The sequence below is a fragment of the Hemicordylus capensis genome, chromosome 4 (genome assembly GCF_027244095.1).
Source record: "Hemicordylus capensis ecotype Gifberg chromosome 4, rHemCap1.1.pri, whole genome shotgun sequence".
In the NCBI taxonomy this organism is placed as follows: Eukaryota; Metazoa; Chordata; class Lepidosauria; order Squamata; family Cordylidae; genus Hemicordylus; species Hemicordylus capensis.
In genome coordinates this window covers 14,932,807-14,952,466 of record NC_069660.1, presented here as the reverse complement: position 1 = coordinate 14,952,466, position 19,660 = coordinate 14,932,807, and the positions used below count along the sequence as shown (strand labels likewise).

The 19,660-nt window shown below is 43.4% G+C and overlaps 1 long non-coding RNA gene across 1 annotated transcript in view; it reads left to right on the top strand.

Moving 5' to 3' along the window:
• Nucleotides 1–13,555: 13,555 nt before the first annotated feature.
• The window catches only part of LOC128323018 (uncharacterized), a 28,890-nt gene continuing 22,785 nt past the window's right edge, over nucleotides 13,556–19,660 (top strand). The window contains exon 1 of the long non-coding RNA XR_008306148.1: nucleotides 13,556–13,643. This is a non-coding gene — a long non-coding RNA (uncharacterized LOC128323018). The remainder of the gene's footprint in view (nucleotides 13,644–19,660) is intronic.

Genomic DNA, 19,660 nt, shown 5'->3' with positions numbered 1-19,660 from the left:
AAAGAAGAGTGAAAGAAGAAAAGCTGCGCAGGGATCAAAAGTTCAGTTCCTGTTCTACAGTTGGTTGGGTAGGGGTAAGAGTTTTACTGGTTAACCTTTGAAGAGAAGAGAATGTTTGATTTGACTGGATATGTTTTTAAAATAATGGAGAAAAATCTGGGTTGTCCTGATTGGTTTGTTTAGAAAAACTTGGAGGGAAAAAAGAGAATAAAAGGAGGCTTGCCTGCAGCAGATAGTTCAAGTTGGAGTCTTAGGGAGCCAGGAGAGAAAAGCAGCTGAAATTAAGAGCTGAGAAATCAGTGGGAGAGTTAAGCTGAAAATTATCTTGAGAACTGAATCGTCCTCAAAGCAGCTGAAGAAACAGTTTGGAATTGAACCCCCGGTACTGGAAAGGAAGAGCCAGCCCTGAATCTGCGCAAGGGAAAAAGCCAGGCTTGCTGCAGAAGCTGATCAGATGTGATTATAAGAAAACTGCTAGTAAGGACTCTGGGTTACGGCACAGTATGAGGTAAAGGTGAGATTGGATGTGTTTTTCTCCTATTTTATTTGTTCCTTTATGGTCATATGGCTGCTGTTTCTTTGTATTAAATATTCCAAAATAACTACTGTTTTGAACCATTTTAGATTAAATTTCTCTTTTTGAATTTAACAATCTGTAGCTTCTGCCTCTTTCCCCCGCCCTACACTTAGCCTTTCCACACAACCTAACTTGGAAAGAAACAGAGGTTTGGATGGCTGTTTCAGTAGACGCAGCCAGAGAAAATATAAACGCCTACTTGGAGGCAGCGATCAAACTTAAAATCACAGGGTCGGTTGAGACTGGGCCATGACAGCTGTACAGAAATCATAACCTGGATAAACATGTCAACATTCCAGTCCTCCTAACCATCCTGAAGAACACAAGCATGAATCTTCACACAGATAAGAAAGAAAAGGTTACAGGTAAGAAAGTCATTTTCTAGATCAGAATTGAATCAGATTACTGAATGAACTAAGGTATGATTTTGTTCTGGCATTCCATAAGAGGTATAGTGTATTTTGTGTCACGTGCTCATACAGTGTGTTGTAATGTATGAGAGATGTGAAGGGTGCACATGTGCAGGAGGGAGCACTTGCCATTTGCAGAGACACTCACGCTGACCATTTAGAATGTGCCTGAATATTCCATGGCATCTGTCTCCACCGCTGCCACAAAATCCTGTAGCACATTACAATGTCAATTTTCTTTGAATCAGTCTACATGCAAGGGAGATTATTGTGATTGTTCTCTATACTGGCCCCTGATGACAGGGAAATGCAATTGCTTAGTCATAGCAGTCTGCTAGACACAACCAGCAATGACTGCAGACCGGGGCCACCTAAGACAAACCACATTTATTTTGTCATTTCCCTTATGCCTCACTTCAATCAGTACCACAGAACATTGCCTATTAGATGAGAATGGCACCACTGGATACAATTCTTCTTCCTTGTCTCTTTTGTTCTCCTTTGCTTCCTTGCACAGGACGCATGAGAGAGGGCATGATTGGGATTAATATCCAAGGAACAGAGAAACTCTAGTGCACTAGCAAATGAAAGGCAGATAGGTATCAAGGAAAGGGTTATTCCTTGGTTTGGTAATTCACTTGAGGAAATGGAACAAAATAGCCTGGATGTTTAACTAGAAATGAATAATTCCAATCACCTGAAAATGGTGGGGGAGTGGATGAAAAACTAAGCTTCCTGCTTCCATTTTCATCTGATTCCCTAGTTGTAGATGAGTGTGCATCATATTCCCCCCAAGCAAGCCCCAAACATCTGCTTGAGGTGATTAAGAAAGTTGTTGTTACTGCAGAGCCTGGAAAAAGAGGAGGAAGGGAGAAGCGAATCACGCAACATCAAATGGTGGTGGTAATTAATGACTGAGAAATCTCAAGGCAAGAATCATGGCATCTGTGAGAAGATGGGATACTTCCCTGTTGACGGGTTGTCAACAGACTGATTACTTCCTTGTCTGGTTGGCTGGTAAATAAAGAGAGCCAGTAGTGGTCAGAGTGGCAGGGTAGGGCTTGGGAGACCCAAATTCAAATCCTTATTCCACTGTTAAATTCACAGGGTGACCTTGGGCCAATCACTACTTCTCAGCTTAGCCCATCATATGGGGTTGTTGTGCAGATAAAAGGAATAGTAGGAGAACTGTGCATGCTGCCTTGAGCCGCTTAGAAGATGTGTAGGCCAAAAAATGTAATAAATTGCTTCCTAGCAGGCAGGCAGTGAAGCTCCATAGACCAGAAAAGCATAACAGCAGTTTTGCTGGGTCAGACCAATGACTTATATAGTTCAGCACTTTTGTCTTCAACAGGGGCTATCCAGGGGTGCTCAGTAGCACGGAACAGTGTGCACAGAACCGCGGCGGGGCGGTTCGAAGGCAGCGGGGGTCTCCCTTTAAGAGCAGGGGAAGGGTGCACTTATCCCTCCTGAAGCTTCCCCCCCCCCGCTGCCAGCAACAGTTTTTTTAACAGCCTATCGGGGTGGCAGTGTACCTCCCTGCCGCCCCATTGCCCTCGTCTTCCAGATATGACTGGAAGTTGCTGACAAGCCTGCGTGATGTGCACGTGTCCGTGCCATTGCGTGCAGGTCATATCCGGAAGACGAGGACAATGGGGCAGCAGGGAGGTACGCTGCCGCCCCGATGGGCTGTTAAAATAACTGACACTGGCGGGTGGAAAGCGGTTGGAGGGGTAAGTGCGCCCTCTCCCTGCTCTTAAAGGGAGACCCCTGCCACCTTTGAACCGGTGGAACTGCCAGTTCTGTGCACATCAAATGCACACCTAATGCTCAAGAAGATCACAAGGAGGGCATCACAGAAAGTGTTTCCCCCAGCATCTGATATACTACTCCTGAACATGGAGGATCAGTTTTGCTCTGTTCTCTTACACTGTATCTCTAGTTCTTTTTCCTTTCAGGCATGTTGAGGTGCCACAGATGAGTAACACAGGAATACATGGCCAGGAAGTCCTGTCAAACATTCTGGGAATTTGTATCCTGTGCAGATTAATTTGCTGGGTTAGGTGTTTTTTCCCTTCTTTTTTTAATAACGCTGTCTCTCAAGCTGTGGAGGTTTACAGCAGTGTTTGCTTGTGTTGCTCTTTTCTTTTCTTTTATTGCTGTGAAGGACTGAGCTAAAACCCCATTTTGTTGTAAAGTGGTTGCATGGGTTAATTTTCTGGCTGACCTTGTCTATGCATAGGTCAAGGTGCCCCCCCACCCTGTCTTTCTTTACACAAAGGTTGAAAGTTAAAGTTTGTATGGTCAGGTGAAAAGTTTAGTTTGGGGCATTATTATGCCTAGGTGAAAAGTTTAATCTGAGAGTTGTTGAAAGGGGAGGGTCAGACACTCAGTCGGAGTTGTTGCTGGCCTAAACCAAAAGTTCAAATTAAGGGGGATGATCTAAAGTTTAATTTGGAGAGTTCCTGAGGCCCAGTCCAAGAGTTTAAAGGTTAAACTAAGTACACCCTCCTAGTTGGCTATTTGAGAGGAGGTGTGAAGAGTTGTGGGGATAAAAAGGGCTGACACAAAGACCAGTAGTGTAGGGAGGGCATAGGCCACCTATGTTCTCATGGGCAGCCCCCCGCCCCACCCCTGGCGGCAGCACACTCCCTATGCTGGTGATGGCGGTGCACATGATGGTAGCAGCCTCTTCACCTCAGCAATGGTGTTCTCCACCCTACCCCATGCAGCACTGTTGCGGGGGGAGGGGCAGAAAGTGGCGGTGGACTGGAGGAGTGCACCACTGGGAGAAAAACCTGTCAGTGGGCATGCGGTGGCTCTGGGGACGAGTGAGGCGCTCCGGAGGCAGGGTCATGTGGGTTCTTGGAACCAGTATGCCCTATTACAGCTCTGTTCCTGGGTAGAACAGAAAAGAGCATCCCACGGCATCAGAGACAGGATAGGACTGGACAAGACCAGGTTGGATGTGGTAAAATTGCACTGGAAAAGAAACAAGAATGTTGGAGAAGGAATGAAGGGAGCTGCTGGTAAGATTGGTCGTTAGGATTCAATTCAGAGCTGGTTGTGCTTATCCCATTTATCTTTTTTTTAAAAAAATATTTTTGCTCTTATGGTTATTGTTTTTAATACGGAAACATTTCAAAAACCTATTGTTAAAATTGAATAATTCCCCCCGCCCAAAAGTAAATTTGTTTCTTTAATTTCGATCTTGGGTGGTCTGTATCTCCATTGAATTCCCCATCCCATGTTTAATTGCCACACCCATCTACCAAAGTTGGGTATGAGACAGAGGTCTGGGGGCTGTTTAGTGAAGACAGAGATTTCCACTAGAAGAGATTTCCACTTTGCTGCTGATGGCAACAGCAATAAAGACTCTTTAATCAGAATGCTGGTTGATACCAGGCAGTGACAATGCTGTCTATTTCTCAAGGTAAGCTGGTCTGATAAAATTTGATGGCCAGAATCCAAAGCGGGTTCTGTGCACATGGGCATTTGTTGGTTTTTTCCTTCCAATAGCAGCTCCAATGGGAGCCTTTGGAACTGTCCTTTGGGGACAGCTTTTCAAGGGGCTTGGAGGGCTGCATGATCCTTTGAATCTTGACCTATGATTTACCACCAATGGATATCACCTATCAAATAATACTAATAATACTAATACTAATAATAATAATAATAATAATAATAATAATAATAATAATAATAATAATTCGATTTCTATACCACCCTTCCAAAAATGGCTCAGGGTGGTTTACAAAGAGAGATAACAAACAAATAAGATGGCTCCCTGTCCCCAAAGGGCTCACATTCTAAAAAGAAACCTAAGACACACACCAGCAACAGTCACTGGAAGTACTATGCTGGGGGTGGATAGGGCCAGTTACTCTCCCCCTGCTAAATAAAGAGAATCACCACGGTAAAAGGTGCCTCTTTGCCCAGTTAGCAGGGGACTTCTTTACTGACTTCTTCATTGTTCGGCTGTAAGTTTCTCATATTCACATGCTAGTTATGGGTCTTATGTGATGTAGTCTTCATGGCATAATTAACATACAATTTATTTGTGAACGTACGTCAACTGTTATGTGTGTTTATTTTTTTATTTTTATTTTTTTTTGCAAATTGAATTTTTATTGATTTTGTCAATATTCTTATTAACATTCACAACAAATAAACAAATATGGACTTCCCGCTCACACCTCTTCGTGAATCATCAACTATAAAATTTACCTTTGCTATCATAATAATTCAAAACATAAATTTAAACCTTACAAACACAGTTTTAAACACAATTAAACCTTACAAACACAACCAACCTGCTATTATTACTAAGTTTCAAACCCTGCCGTAAAATCCATAGTAGGAAAATAGTTCTTTAGATACAACAAAAATGGTTTCCAATCTTCTTTAAAGCATTCTAAATTTTGATCTCTTATCAATACTGTAAGTTTTGCCATCTCCGCATATTCCAAAATTTTTATCAGCCAATCTTCTTTTGAAGGGAGTTCATTGCTCTTCCATTTTTGTGCATATATTATTCTGGCAGCCGTAGAAGCGTACATAAAAAATGTTAAATCAGTTGTAGAAAATACTCCTTGTGTTATTCCCAGCAGGAAGGATTCTGGCTTCTTAGGAAATGTCATTTTAAATATTTTCTTTAACTCATTATATATCATATCCCAATAGGCCTTAGCCTTCCTACAAGTCCACCACATATGGAAAAAGGTACCTTCAGAGTGTCCACATTTCCAACATTTGTTTGAAACATTTTTATACATTAATGCCAATTTTTTGGGTGTCAAATACCATCTATACATCATTTTATAATAATTTTCTTTTAAAACATAACATGCTGTAAATTTTAAATCAGTTTTCCATAATTTTTCCCAGGCTGCCATTTCTATATTACACCCCACATCTTGAGCCCACTTTACCATAGTCGTTTTAACCACTTCATCTCTTGTCTCCTCCAAAAGCAAAAGCTTATACATTTTAGAAACTAACTTTTCATCATGTTCACATAGCTCCTTCTCAAATCTCGAGATCTGATCTTCAAATCCAACTTTAAGATCCTTCTTATACATTTCATTTAGCTGGTGGTACTGAAACCAATCTCTAACCAAGTTTTGAACTTCAGTTAAACTCTTTAACTTACAGTCCTTTTCTTGAAAGTATAACAAATCCCTATAAGTACCCCACTGTTATGTGTGTTTAAATTGCTAACATGAATCATAGGTTTGTGCGAATTATTTGTTTTAATGCTGAATGTCCTGTGACTTATCCATAAGTTTATATGTAATATTGAACCTTCTTTTAGCTGTTATCATATGAACTCAGTCTTCTGCTCTGTTTGTGGTGTCAAGTAAAGACCAAACATTCTGTTCCAACAGAAAGATCCCAACATTTATAACTCCACTTCTCCCTACTAAGTCTGTTGTAAGGAAATTATAGGTAGGCTTGAACTGAAATCCAAAAACTGATTCTGAAAGGGGCTTTCAGTTAACTGGACATGAACCTAAAATCTCTTCATTGTTTTGAATTGGAACTGCATCAAAACTCCTATACACAAAATGTGGTAACTGGATCAGAATAAGTGGGTCAGTATTCAGGCAGTCTCTTTTCAATAGTATGAAATGTTTTATTTTTCTGGTTTTTATCCTGGTGTATGTACTTTGTAAAACCTTGGGTTGGGGGGAGACAGCTGTCTAAAAATAACATATTAAGGTCATTCAAACAATCAAAAACTATGTTCTACCCATGTTTGGGAGCAGTGTATGCTCCCAATGTTTGGTTGTGTGAAAGGAAGGTAGGAAGAAAACCTGGGTAGAAGTGATTGTATAGAAGCAAGATAGGAGGAAAAAATACCCAGGTTTTCCTCCTACCTTGCTTCCACACAACCAAAAATTGGGAGCACACACAGCTCCCAAACGCAGGTAGAATGCAGTTGTTGATTGTGTGAGTGAATGGCCACATTTTTTTCTCAAGTATGTAACTTGAGAATAGTTATCATTGTATTCTTGTTATGAAGCTGTCTGCAAGCAAACAAACAGAAAAACACCCGTTTATCTGCTTAGCTTTTCCAGTGTTTTGTTAGCAACCGTTATAAAATAAATCTACTGTGTGCTGCTGTTCTTGAATATTCAGTAGCCCCTGCCTCTTACGCGGACTTGATTTCTCCCTCATTCCAAGCATCTGCTTTCCTGAAAGCTCCCAAATCTGGACAGAAAGGGATTCTTCTAATTCTCTTTTTAAAGACAACTATTGAACCACCAGTGAACTAATTAACACAGTTGCACACTGAATCACACTAGCTCTCAAAATCAGTTTCAGATCACTTTCAGGATTTGTTCATTAGACATTGGGGCATTTTGTAGCCTTTTATTCAAGCTTGCATCTCTCCAGATGAGAAGGCTCTCATTGTTTTACTATGAGCTTCCCAACTTGAGACTTGTAAGTGTCCTGGGATACGTGAAGAGATAGCTGCAACCTTGCAGAATTTCAAATCTCATTGGTAAACATACCGGTACACCTTTTCTGTTCTCCCTTTGCCTTCATATAATTTCACTCAGTCGTACGTTCCACTGTGAATTACACCAGCATATAGTACAGTAGCAATGGGGAAGATATGCACAGCATCAAAACCAATACATTACAGCTGTGTTCCGGTAGAAGCTGCCTTGTCAAATTGAAATTGCAAAGCCATCACTCTGCAAACAGTCTGCTTTACTGTGTTTATTTCATCCCTCTACCTACAACTCCATCTGTTGACGATGAATTATGCAGGGTGACTTCTAGACTAACCATGCCTGAGACTGGGAATTTGTCTTTGCTTGCATAAGGGCAAATAAATAGAGAGCAGAACCAACTGATAGCAGTAATGGTATTTACCTGCAACTTAGAATTATTCAATAAATGCTGCTTCACAATATTTACAGTGGTTGTTTTGCTATAAACATAATCACAAGTTCTCTAACTAAGCCTAGGATTAATCATTAGGCCTCTTCACACAAGCATCTAAACCTGGGTTATCTGCTTGTAACACAGGCTTGCATGCTTGTGTGAAGCAGGACAAAAATCCCAAACTCTGGTAGTCCGAATCTAGGTAATCCTGCTTCTAACCTTCCATATTAACTCAGGTTAGTACACAGCAAAGGTCCTAGTACATCGTGGTGGTCAGTGGGGGTGGGGTGGGGGGGTTCTGTGTCTACTCTCTGCTGTGTATTCAGATCCTGGCAGCTTGCCAACATGTTTATTAGAGAGTGCTGTGGCTGGAGGGACTGTGATCTGTGAATGTGCCATTCTGCACAGCCCACTCTATGACCACTTGCTCAAAATGGCCTGATGGGTCTTACCCTGCCTCCTTCCCCTTCATGGCTAATCAGAGGGCAGCTGTGATGTAATGAGGTTTCCCCTTCTCCCGGTAGCGCATTGCATTGTGGGAAAGTTCTCCCCTCCCCGATTATCGGCAGACTTCCCTGATCGCTACAGTGGTGCTTGTCTGGGAGCGAGGGCTCCAGAGCCCAACGGAGGCTGTGCTTGTCTGTTCTAAATTACTCTTCCCAGCCTCAAACCACCCCTTCTGATAGTGTACAAGAACCCATTTCCATACACTATAGAATAGGAGAGGACCCCAGTCAAAACGGGCCACTAATTTTGTTAGGTAATTGACTCCAGTTAAGATTCAGATATTATTTCAGGGCTAATCTTAAGGGGACAAAAATTATAGGATGTTTCGGCCACCCCCTGCTCTTGTTCATGGGCTTAAGAAATACACGAGCTCCTGTGGAACTCTACTCATCATCTGCTTACATTAACAGAACTTCTCTGAAGATGGAAGGAAGAGAGGTCAAGTCTTCTCAGCTGTGGTAGACTCAGTCTTCTCAGCTGTAGTAGACTCAGTGGCTTTAGACAACCTTTTTAAAGGAAAGCTCCTCTTCTGTGGTGCCAAACACCAAAATATCTTCACTGACACTGAGGACACCTAGGAGTCCAGCTAGCACTTCATGAATTGTATTCTGAAATATTTCCGCAGAAGAAGAAATGCCAAAACTGAGACGTTTGTAGCGGCGAAGGCTCACATGAGTTGAAAATGTCATAATATATCTGGAATCAGGGTAGAGTTCAAGTTGATGGTAACCAGCAGTAAGATGAAGCTTGGAGAAAAATCTGGTCCCATTAAGATCAGCAATGATGTAATCCACTGTGGGATTAATGTGTGTCTCATACTTGATGGCTCGATTGGAGAGGCACATGTCCCCACACATCCAGATTTTGCCTGGCTATTTAAGTTTTGGGGCAACAACTATGGGGAAGACCCATTGGGTAGGGCCATCCGCACACTCAACAATATAAAGTTCCTCCAAGTGTCTCAACTCTTCAACCAGTTTGCTAATATGGAAAGGAATACAACTATGTGGCAGGGCAATTGGTTGAACTGTTTCATCAATGTGAAGTTTTACTTACTTCCTTTTCAACTTTCTGATGCCTTGAAACACATGCTCATACTGGTGGAGGTTGAAAGGAAGTGGATCAGGGAGTATAGTCTGGAGCATTGTGATGGCTGTGTCACTGGTGATCAAAGTTTCACCCGAGGTACATGGGCTGCATAACAGATGTGTCCTGGAAGGTAAACGATGTCTGGAACATGCCATACAGAGGGAACGGAGTTGGAGCTGCAGAGGGGTACACTTTCATGGTTGAGTGCACCAGCAGCAGTTTCTGAAGAAGTGCATCGTAGTCACACTGGCTCATCACATTTATAGTTGCACCTGAATCAATCAGAACTTGAACTTTGTGTCAATCTATGAAAACACAGTGATGAGGCAGACCCTTATGGTCAGAAGTAGTTGGCACTAGAGAACAAACAGTATAGCTGTATGAGTTATCTTCCTAGGGAAGATCAGCCTGAAGAGCATTTGCCTGCCCATGACTCTACTGGCGAGGACACAATGTAATCTGTGAGGACCTGAAGACTCTTGCATAGTGATTTTTCCCCCACAGGCATGGCAAGTTGTGAGGATAAGATTCACCACAGTTGTAACAAACTCATTGGTCCGTCTGCTCAGGCACATAGTGCATGGTTGAAGATGGATAGGTAGCTTGAGAAAGTGTTGGCTGCTTGCAGTGGAATGGAATCTGTATTACAATCATTGACCAGGCAGAAATATAATACAATAAGTAATAACTTAAAGCAACCATGATTTTACCTGTACTTTCTTACAGAACACAGTTCAGAATATAACGATATATAATACAACCAACACTCATGATTTTATCAGTTGCTTCCTTAAACAACCTGCAATGTAACAAAAATTTGCCACCATAACAAAAACATTAATATTACTGTCAGACAAAAGAAGAGACAAATAAAAAGCCGATGGCCTACCTCGGAATTTGACAAGGTAGGTAACAAAAGTGCTGACCAAATATCCCTATAAAACAAACAGTGGAGCAACATGTGTTCAATTGTCTCAACCTCTCGTGACTGACAAGGGCACACCCGCTGAGAAAAAGAAATGCCAAGAGGGCAACCCTTTAAAAGAGCTGAGGGCAACACATTCAAGTGTGCCAAGGTAAATGCCCTTCTCATTTTGGCAAGAACAAGCTCATACAAATAATTAGCTGACTTGTAACTGAGGTCTCTCTGAAGCCTTTATACAGTTTCCATTTGTGGGGCACAGCTACCTTGCTCAATCAGTTGGGAAAGATGGGTGTGATATGCATCAATACTTTCTCCTTCCTTTTGATGGGCTTGCAGGAAACATATACTGCTTAAAGTCTATGTTTTTGCAGGGCTTAAAATACTTGGTTTGTGCTAGAGTTAACCAACGGGTTATTATCTACTTGGTAGACGACGACCAATTTCCGTACATACCAAGGAGGAGAAACTTCAAAGTTCAAAGAAACTTTATTGGACTCTGCAGAGTAACAAAGTGGCCATCTTGGGAATAACTTCCAAAGGCAAGACAGACCCCAAATGGAGTCCGTCCCAAGCTTTTATACATGATTTGATACATCTGAATACATCATCATTCACAACAAGCCAGCCAGGTAGATTGGCAGTACAACTCCATATTTGGCCAACAGGCTTACAATACTACCATTGTTAAAGGAGAGTTTATGCAGCCTCTAGGAGGCAGTTCAGATACCAGCATCATCACCTCTCCTGACCAGTAGGCCAGAACAAAGCAAGGCATAAAAAATACATATTATGTTGCAAGTTACAAACAAGGTCTGCTTGGTATGAGAACCAAAGCATACTAAGCAGATTCTTTCCTACTGACATACATTCTGGAATACAAGATGGAGGGGACTCTTGCTCTCTTCAGCTACCATCAAAATGGTGTAGCAAGGGCTCAGTTCTCCATCAGCTATATACCCTAGGATCAATACATATAGCTCAATATGAAATGCTTAGATTCACAGGTTGCACTAGCTTTGCATTTTCATAATCATCGTCATTCCCAGTATCAGGTCATGTTTTGAAAATCTGGTGAACTTCACTGCCTGCAAAATGTAACAGCATTGCCTGCTTGGTGGTGGGGTCATTTTCCTTTATCACAAGGAATAGATTTTCCAGTCTTTCAAGCCCATGGTCCCATCAAGGTTGCAATATAGAGTGGGAGTCATGAATAGCAAATTCAGGAAAAGCAGGAAGCATATTGATAACAACCAAAGCAGAATCTCGTAAAACTGGAAGAGGAACCAGTCACTGTTGGAAAAGCATGCTGTGCCACTGAATAAAAGAAGCACTAAAAATGACTGCCATTCTACTCAGGCAGAGCTAATAGACTATACAGTAGATAAGAAGGCTGCTGCACTCAAAAGCAGGCTGCTACGAAAGTCTTGTTTTACACAGTATGTTATCTCTATGAGGAAAAATTCAGAATTCCAAGTGAGGAAGAGACAGACGTTCCTGGTTAGAAGAAGAATGGTGGTTTTTTTTGTTTGTCTCTTGCCTTCCTTTTGTCCTCTCTGTGTCTTGTAGGCCTTTTCCTCTCTCTCTGCTTTCTGTTATGTCTGCTTGTTGGTTTATAGAGAGGTTCTTAGCCACTCTCATCGCCAGTGTAGAATCCAGAGGAAAGAGTTGTGGCATGCAAGAATAAGGCAGTGGAGTAGAATCAGGAATGTTAATGGTTTGTTGAAATACTGTAGATATTATTTACAGAGAGACAAGTGCAGTCTGCTTTCAGTACTCTTGCTGCTGGCTGTTAGCTCTTCCTCTACTCCAGGACTGGAATAAAAGTAACAAAAGCACCATTCAAAAGTTGGACTGGATCAAGGAATGGATTAACCAAAAACACCACAATATCCGGGAAGGAAAGATGGGGTCTCCGGTCCCTTTAAGCACAGCTCATGTCCCAGTCCCAGTCACTATGTTTGCTGAGAGGCTGATAATCAGCACTCCAATTTTTATTTCAATGTCCAAATCAGCAGGAAAACAACATTGACTCTCTAGATTTGGCATGCTGTCCCAAAGCATCAAAGGTTCTCACAAGCCCATAATGCCATCTGTCCCCTTCTCTGCCAGACAGAGCACATTTGCATTCCCTGACAGCATTCCTGGAAGGCTGCCACCTGTAACAGCAAGATCAGTGGAGATAATTAAAGGCTGACAGCATGCCAAAATCCTTGAAACAGGTGGCATTGCCAAGTTCATTGGGATGAGGTTTTTGAAAAACTTGGTAATATACACAGCAGTGCCCACAGAAAGAATGTCCCAGACTGTGCTAGGTGTCTGTCTTGCTATGACATGATGAGGGGTAGCTATTCTAGAGCTGCGAGACCTATCACCCTTGAATGCATGGCTACCAGCTGACATCCTTATTATAAAGAATTAGCTGAGCAAAAGAGCTGCAGCTAGCTGGCACTTGAAAGGGAGATGGTGTGGTTGCATTAGGGCTGTCAGAACTACAAGACCTGTTCTCATGACCAAAGGCTGGGTAGGAAGATTGTCCAACCAGGTTTCAGGCCCCAGTGCATGCTCCCATGAAACTGTTGGAGACCACCTGGACCAGTAGTCCGAATTGAATTCTGAACCTCACAGTGATCCAGGTTCTTCAGACAAAGAGCTCAAGGAAGAAACCCTCTTTGAAGAGGGTGATACAGTCCAGATCCCAGGGGCAGCACCCTTGGAGCCCCCACTAGGACCCCCCAGACCTTGAGGAAGGGGTCCTGACTCAACCCCTGTCACCTGACGAGCCTTCATCCACAGATTGGACTCCCACAACTGCACCCATCATTCCCACCTTAGAATAATTGGGCCACTCAGTTCCTCTACAAGTGGGGATCCCTTAAGCCCCAGCCTCAGCCCCATCCCTGGCTTCCCAAGGAGACACCTCTATGATCCCCAAGCTGACAGCGCCATAAAGCCTGAGAAGCCATGCAGGCCCAATGGAGAAGTGAAGGCTGGCTGCCAGAAACAAGCCTTCTGAGGGGTCTACTCAGGAGGAGAATTAGATGGTCTACTCAGGAGTTGCTTTGGCTTGTGAAGGAAGGGTGTGGCTCTGTACACAGCCTTTATAAGCTGCTCACTAGAGGGAAGTGTCTCTTTCTGCTGTTGCTGCCGCCGCCACCACCACCACCACCACCACCACCACCACCTTGAACCAGCTCCTAGACTCTTGTATCCTGGTCCCTCTCCTGGCTCTTGCCCCAGAGTAAGTCTGTTGTCACTAGATAGCGCTTGACTTTGCGCATCCCACCAAAAAGCATTAGGGATGTGCATGGAACTGGGTGGGGGTGGTTCAAAGGTGGGGGGTGCACTAATCCCTCCCTCCACTTTCTCGCCGCCAGTGCTCCATTGATTTAAGTTCATCAGGGAGGCAGCGTACCTCCCTGCCGCCCCATTGCCCCCTTTACCGGAAGTAACCAGAAGTATACAACACACCTGCGCATGCCGGGCACATGCGTGCACACAGGCTTGCAACAATCTCAACTGCACAGGCGTGCCTCGCAGTTGGCAAAAGATACTGGCCCAAATGGACGGGCCCAGCATCGCTCCGACCCCTACCATCTCCAGGGAAGAGAGAAGGGCTCCTCCGCTCCCCTCTGCTGCCACTCCTCGGCCGTGGTAGTCATAATTTTTTTTAAAGCACATGGAGATTTGGTGGGGTGTGTGGTGGCTACTTAAAAAACAACCACGGAGCCTCGGGCAGGTGATGGTGGTTCATGACTGGGTGTGGCGGGTGGGTGGCTCATGGCTAGGCAGTCCGGGTGCCCAACATATCTAGGTGTGCCCCTGCTTGAGCCAGCCTCTTTGCATGCTGGCACAGTGGTGCTTGCACGGTCTCCCACTCACTTGCTGACTACAAACATTCACATAGTTAGTGGTTTTCTTTCAACACAGTATTTTTCAAAGAAAACTAAATAAGGTGCTCCTCGGTCCCCACAAGTCTCACAATCTAAAAAAAGAAATCAAGATAACACCACACCAGCCATTGAAGGGTTGCTGTGCTGTGGTTGAACAGGGCCAGTTGCTCTCCCCGTGATGAAGACAACCTCTGCTAACTTGGCAAAGAGGCACCTTTTAATGTGGTGATTCCATTTTAGTAAGCAGGGGGAGAGTAACTGGCCCGATCCACCCCCAGCACAGGACCTCCAGTGACTGTTGCTGGTGTCTATCTTATGTTTCTTTTGAGATTGTGAGCCCTTTGGGGACAGGGATCCATCGTTCTTATTTATTATTTCTTTGTGTAAACCGCCCTGAGCCTTTTTTGGAAGGGCAGTATAGAAATCGAATTAATAAATAATAAATAAAATAAATAGAAGGGAGTCACCACTTTAAAAGCTGCCTTTTTACTCAGTTAGCAGGGGACTAACTAAAGTTAGTTAACTAACTGCTAACTTCTCACTGCTGCCACCGCCACCACATGAAGGAAGCAAGCTGCACCTGCTGGGCCTACCTTTCCATGCTCCTGCATCATGTGGCTCTGCAACCTGCCACTGATGCAGAAATTCCACTCTGCTTTCCCCACTGGATGGATGGCCAGTAGGATACTGGCAGGGGAAGGAGACAAAGGAAGAGGAACTGCTCATGAGAGCGAAGTGTTCTGAGTGAACAAAATGTTCTGGCTGATCCCCAGAATGTCAGACGCCACAACAAAAGAAAAGAAGAAGAAAAAAAGCTGTTCGGCCCCCCAAATAGTCTATCTTCTTTCTAATGCAAAAAAAAAGTAATTTGGTCCTCAAAATAGTTGCATATACCATATAAAAGTTCCTAGTTGGCAGCCCTATCTACAACGCTACACTGACCCATCACTTTCATAAGCTTCCTCTGTGAGTTGAAAACTGAAGGCACGATCAAAGACTTCTCCAGTTCCTCTCTTGAGACCAGACTCCCATTCCTCTTTTCTCATAGTATGCATGCTAGAAAGTCTCGAACTGTTCCATTTCTTCCATGATGGAAGACAAAGTTAGATTTTTGTTTTGGAACGGCACTCCCCCCCCCCCCCCCGCTTGCGGATTAACACAAGACAGCTGAGAAGTTACTTTAAAAAAAAAATTTCACGTCACCTCCCCCTACCCACAACTCCATTGGCCCAAATGAAGCAGGAGGAGGGGTAGATAAACGCATTTCAAGGAGAATATGGACAGTGCTGCCTTGAAAACACATTGCAATGGACAGAAAATATGAATGGCCACCAGCCTACAATGAAGCATTGAATAATGCTTTACTCTCAGTTTTAAACCATTGAACTATTCTGTCATACTTTGCAATGCTTTACCCATTGCAAATCTCATAGTCTGGAAAATGCCCTGTAGTGGAATGAGGAGTAGTTAGATAAGCAAATCGTTTCATTGATTGTCTTGTTCCAGGATTGTTGTTGTGTAGTAGCCAGTTTTAAACTTTCTTTCACTAATCTATTCATTTTTCCCCACTAAATCATACCCTCAAGGATGGTACAAGGAAATAGACTTGTGTGTTATCCCTGTGAATGAGCCCCTGGTGGCACAGTGGTAAAACTGCTGCCCTGTAACCAGAAGGTTGCAAGTTCAATCCTGACCAGGGGCTCAAGGTTGACTCAGCCTTCCATCCTTCTGAGGTTGGTAAAATGAGTACCCAGAATGTTGGGGGCAATATGCTAAATCATTGTAAACCGCTTAGAGAGCCTCCAGCTATAGAGCGGTATATAAATGTAAGTGCTATTGCTATTGCTAAGTGCTATCCCATGGTTATGCAAATATTGTTCCATTTCAAATGAGGTAAGTTGTATCCCATTAACAGTCACCAATTCTTTAAGAAGACCTTCTCTTGCAAAAACTGCCACCATGAATTGGATCACCTTGTTTGTACTGTCAGCAAATGAAACTTCTGGCGACCTGGAATAGTAATCCACCATCATCACCATAACAAATCTTTGGTTTGTGGGTTGGTTATCAAAAGGCCCCATTACATCCAGATCAAGTTTTTCCCAGGGACCAATGGGATACTCTATTGGGGTCAAGGGGGGTGACAATAGTCTTCTGCAAGTTGTCAGATACAGCACAAGCCATACAAATCACATCTTCAATGTGTTTGTCCATGCCTGGCCACCAAAAACCTTCTATGAATTGCCTTTTAGTCAGGCTCATGCACAGATGACTTTTGTGGGCAATTTTGATCACTTTTGCTTGTAAGGTGGTTGGCACCACCAAACAATCAGTCCACGGCACCAGCTCATTGAGAAAATAGCAGTTTTTCATACAATTTGGAGCAGTTTGTTTTTATAACAATCTGATCCCTGATCAGTTCATCATTAAAACTGGGATCTAGAATAGAACTTGTAACGTTCAACAATCACACATTCAAAGCAGGGCTGAAATGATCATCTAAGGCTTGAAGAGCAGCTTCATAAGAAATCACATCCCAAGTGGGCAGGAAAGGGCAAATTATTATATATTCTTTGGCCTTCAGGGCACAGGCAGTGAAGCAATATAGTCTCCCTTTCTGACTCCACCCCTCCCCCATTCTCCCCCACCGCTCCATACAACACTCCCCCTCCTCCCAAATAGACCCATTGGGAGCCAAGCAAGCAGACCACCTTTGGAGCTGGAGCTCTGCCCTGCTACAGCATCACCTCTGCTCCCAGGTACTCAGGGCAAGGGAGAGAGGTCCAAGGAAGGGGCAGGAGACCCTAGTGGGGATATTAGGTCTGCAGTGCTCCAGGGCTCTTCTGATGGGGCAGCTAGCTCCAGCTACTCCAGGCCTGAAGTATCTGGGGTGTAGATACTACTGGGTCCAGGGATGCAAACTGGGGTGGCTCCTCCTCTTGCTCTGATGGAGTCTCCTTTGGGTGTGTGTCCAGGCCAACCCTGGCAGGTTTACATAGTGCCTTGAATCCTGATTTCGCTTGGAAAGAGAGTCACTGCATTTATGGCATCTTTGTAATATTGCCCCCCTACACACACACACACACACATATACACACACACACACAATCTGAGCATTGGATGAAATTGGGAATAGCAGCATATTCCTAAAGTCAGGCAATATGTTACATCATAGAGCCAAAGTCTGTAACCTCAGCTTTCTTGCTGGCCCCCTCATCCCAGGCTCTCACAAAAATTAATTCCTGAATTCTTCCTTTGCTGGAAGCTGCAGGCAGTTTCTTTCACTCACTCACACATACCTCCAGAGAAGCGTGAGGAAGGGAGATGAGATAATCTCTCTCTCTCTCTCCTCTCTGATGTATAAGAACATTCAAAAATAGGAGACTTTTCAGAATGGTGTAGGACGTGACATGGGTGGACTGAGAATCTGTAGCAATGAGAGAATCTCCCCTTGCAAAGAGAGAGGTCCCTCCCTTCATGCAGAGATGCACCTAGGTAATTTTGGAGCCTGGTCCCAAAGGGCTCTGGAAGCCCACTTGCTGCAAGTTAAGCATTATTTTTTAACATGTAGGTTCTTGAGGGCACAAACTACACCACCAAGGACAGACTAAAGAGGATTAGGGGCCCTAGAGGGTTTGGAGGCCCTGGACTTCGACCCCAAAGTCCAGGCATAAGAGTGCCTCTACCTGCTGCAACAGACGCTGGCAAAACAGTACTAATATTGTCATGTACTTCCCAGAGCCATCCTACAAAAGCACTGTGTGGGGAATAATCCCAGCCTGATGTTAAACTTGGACCAGCTCCATATTGGACCAGTCATGTTGACTATGTGAAATCAACCTTTATTCCATCCCAGTGTGTGAAAAAATATCATATGCATCTAGGTTCCCCCACCCGCCCGCCCCCAGGAATGTGTTGATATAGAATTCTGACTGCCCAGAAACCACAAAAGCCATAAAAGACTGTCAACAGATGGGACAGATTCCCTTAAGGGAAATGGATTGTCCTGATACCAAGTTATTATCATGTTACCAGCCAGCACTGAATTCCCAGGGCAGTATGCAAGTGCTTACAATCATTCTAAAACCAAAAAAATCTTGATACCAGAAAATCCTCATGGATTTGAGCATTCTCCACTCCTGCAGAGCACACAAAACCTGTTCTGCGTGTGCAATTTGAAGTGCGGTATCTGGATGAAAGCAAGACGGCAAGAAACCAATAAAAGGAGAATAAAGGCAGAAGTCCTTGGGTACCACTCACAAGCAGACAGATCTCTGTGGCTCATGTGTCTATTCCTTCTAATTCAAATAATGGACAAAGGCACAGATTATTAGACTGAACTGTGCCATTGTATGGGCACTTTCTTGGCTTTTTATACGAGACTTTTCAGAATATGTCTAGAATGCTTATAAAGCAAGGAATGCTGAGAGACCTTTCTGGGTGGCTCTGAATCAGAAATTGGACTGTCCTGTAGGAGACCATGTTCCTGAACAAATTATAATGATTTTAAAGTATCTCCACACCCCACCCATAGGTGCCATAGATGTAAAGTCAATAGCATGGCTTGAAAGGCTATTTGCAAAGGACTTAGATTTATACTGTGCATCATCAGCCTTGCCCAGACCAGTATGGGAGGAAGTGGTACTAAAACAGAGGAATTTTATTCATTGTTGGAGTACTCAACCATTCTGTTTTTTATTTTTATTATTATCCTCAAGCCAACCTTGTTTAACTTTGATCTTCTTCAAGCTATGGTTTATTGCTGTTGAATGGAAATTAGGACCCCTCTCTTTCTTGTTTTTTAACTGCAATATGATATTCCTATATTTCACTGTTCTCCCTCCTCCTCACTCCCCCCCCACCTCTGTTGAGGAGGGTCATAGCTCAGTAAAAGAGCACATGCTTTGCACCCAGAAGGTCCCAGGTTCGATTTCCAGTTAAAGAATCAGGTGGTGGGAAATCTCTTTTCAAAATCTTTTGCAGAGATATTGCTGGTCTGATTAAACCAGGGTTCTCCAACTTGGGTCTACAGATGTTTTGGGGCAACAGCTCCCATCATGCTCAGCCACAATGGCCAAAAGTCATTGTGGATTAGATCTGGATTAGAAATCTGTGGATTAGACTATATTGGACTAGATAGACCAATGATCTGACTCGGTCTAAGGCACCTTCATATGCATCTTTAGCCTTTATGAGCAGCCTGATATGAAGTAATTGAGTACAGTAAAAGAGGCAGTTTCTTGAATGGAGTTAAATGAAGTAATTGAGTACAGTAATGTAGTAATTGAGTATAGTAAAAGAAGCTGTTTCTTGAATGGAGTTAAAGGGTTGAGAAATGCTTCCCTACCACCCTAGACTGCATACA